Here is a 2,500-nt window from a genome sequence, read left to right as displayed (position 1 = left end):
AGGCTTTAAGGTGCCACATATCCAAAAGAGGAGGAGATCAACCAGCTCCCATTCAAAGGCCAAAAAGAAAGACAATCCAAGTTGTCCCGTTGCCACGGATACAGAAAGCGGGAGTGAATCCGATTGCAGCATATCTTGCTCTTTGTGACATAGTGGTTACCCCAGTCCCTCATATAGTGTCGAGGACATTAAGAGGTTTCTACAACAGACCAAACATGTCAGGAATGTTCGAATAGACGATTTTTTCCTGACGTGGACCAATTTATAATGAAAACAAGGTTGTTTATGTCCGAAGGACGGTTCACACATCAGGAGGGGTACCGTTTCAAAAAAGTTCTCACGAAGTTGAATATTGTTTTAGGTGTCAATGAGAATGAAAATGCTTAGAGTTTTTCTTTTCTTTCTTTTGTTGATTTGTTTTTGGGGGCTATGCAGTTTTTTCTCTTTCATTACACCGATGAGTGAGATTCGCATTGCCTCATTAAATATGAATGGTGCGAGGGACCGTTCTAAACGAGCGCAGTTATTTGAACTAGCAAAGCAGAAACGTTTTGACGTTGCTCTGCTGCAAGAGACTCACAGTGATGCGGGTAACGCTGCTGACTGGGCTGTGGAGTGGGATGGGCTCTCTCTGTTAAGCCACAACACTTCCATTAGTGGTGGTGTTGCCATTTTATTTAGTAAGAGTTTTACCCCAGTGTCATACGACGTTGTGGAGGTACTGAAAGGTAGACTCTTAAAAGTCAGAATTCGTTTTGAAAATTATGTGTTGGTTTTTATCTGTGTGTACGCGCCAACAAAAGCCACAGAAAGACTGTCTTTTTTAGACACACTGTCCACTGTTTTATTTGACTGCAATAGTGAGGAATATTTATTTGTGGGTGGAGATTTCAATTGTACAGAGCGTATTATAGATCGCAATCATACTGAGCCTCATATGCTTTCCCGAAAGAACCTTATTCAGGTTATTAAGACACATGAACTCAGTGATGTATGGAGGAATTTTCATGGCGAGCAGAGACAATACACATGGGCCCACGCTTATGATACTACTTTTTCATTAGCTAGGCTGGACAGGTTTTACAGTTTTAAACACCATCTCAACATTTTTAGAAATTTGAAGTTTGATTACGCCTGTAAGAAGTTTGATTACGCCTGTAAGTTTCTCAGACCACAGTCTAGTACAGTGTGTAGTAACTTTAAGGCATCTTAAGCCAAGGAGTGCGTATTGGCACTTCAACACAAATTTGACACAAGACAAATATTTTAAAGATGTGTTTAAACTCTTCTGGGATGATTTTAGAACACAGAAATCATCTTTTAAATCCTTACAACAGTGGTGGGATGTTGGGAAAATACAAATCCAACAGTTGTGTAAGCAGTACACTCATAATATCACAAAGGACATAACTCGGTCTATAGAGACTTTGGAGGAAGAGTTACTTGAAGCTCAAGATCTAGCTTATAACAATGGTCACGATCACATTGAGAATTTGATGGCAAAAAGAAGTGCTTTAGCTGATCTGTTGGGTACTAAGGTGAATGGTGCGCTGGTCAGATCACGGTTTCAGGGAGTTGATCAAATGGATATGCCATCTAAGTTTTTTTTAATCTGGAAAAGAAAAATGGCCAGAGGAGATTAATTCACTCTCTGCGTTCAGAAACTGGAGCCTTACTTTCAGATGCTTCGGGAATTCGGAACAGGGCAGTTCAATTTTATAAGGAACTATACAAGAGTGAGGTCAACGGTGAAGGGGTTACCGACAACGCGTTTTTAGATAATTTGCCTCAGGTTTCAGCCGGTACCTTGGCCGGGCTTGACACTGCTGTTACTTTGGAGGAACTGGAGAGCGCCCTTCAACTTTTGCAGGGTGATCGAGCCCCGGGCCTTGACGGCATTCCGACCGAGTTTTATAAGGTTTTTTGGTCGGAGGTGGGAGAAGACTTGCTGGCAGTTCTCAACGACAGCTTAGCCGGAGGGCATCTGCCGGTGAGTTGTCGCAGAGCAGTCCTCACTCTCCTCCCTAAAAAAGGTGACCTCACGGAAATAAAGAGCTGGAGACCTGTATCACTTTTGTGTAGTGACTATAAGATTTTATCTAAAGTTTTATCCAAAAGGCTTAGCAAAGTGATGGAGCAAGTTGTCCATGCGGATCAAACGTACTGTGTACCCGGCAGATCTATAGCAGATAATGTGTCATTGATTCGCGACGTAATTGACGTCTCGAGGATATTAAAGCTTGATGTTGGCTTAATATCACTAGACCAAGAAAAAGCTTTCGATAGAGTGGAACATAAATATCTATGGGACGTTTTAGGTGCGTTTGGTTTTAGTGAAACATTCATAAGCATGCTCAAAGTCATGTACTGCGATGTGGAGAGCATCCTGAAGATTAATGGTGGATTAAGCGCTCCGTTTAAAGTTAACAGGGGTGTGAGGCAGGGATGTTCTTTATCCGGAATGCTTTATTCCCTTGCAATAGAGCCTCTTTTAAATACA

Source organism: Clupea harengus, chromosome 18 (assembly GCF_900700415.2).
Source record: "Clupea harengus chromosome 18, Ch_v2.0.2, whole genome shotgun sequence".
NCBI classification, from domain to species: domain Eukaryota; kingdom Metazoa; phylum Chordata; class Actinopteri; order Clupeiformes; family Clupeidae; genus Clupea; species Clupea harengus.
The sequence above is the reverse complement of the archived record's forward strand: the minus strand, read 5'-3'. Positions refer to the sequence as shown.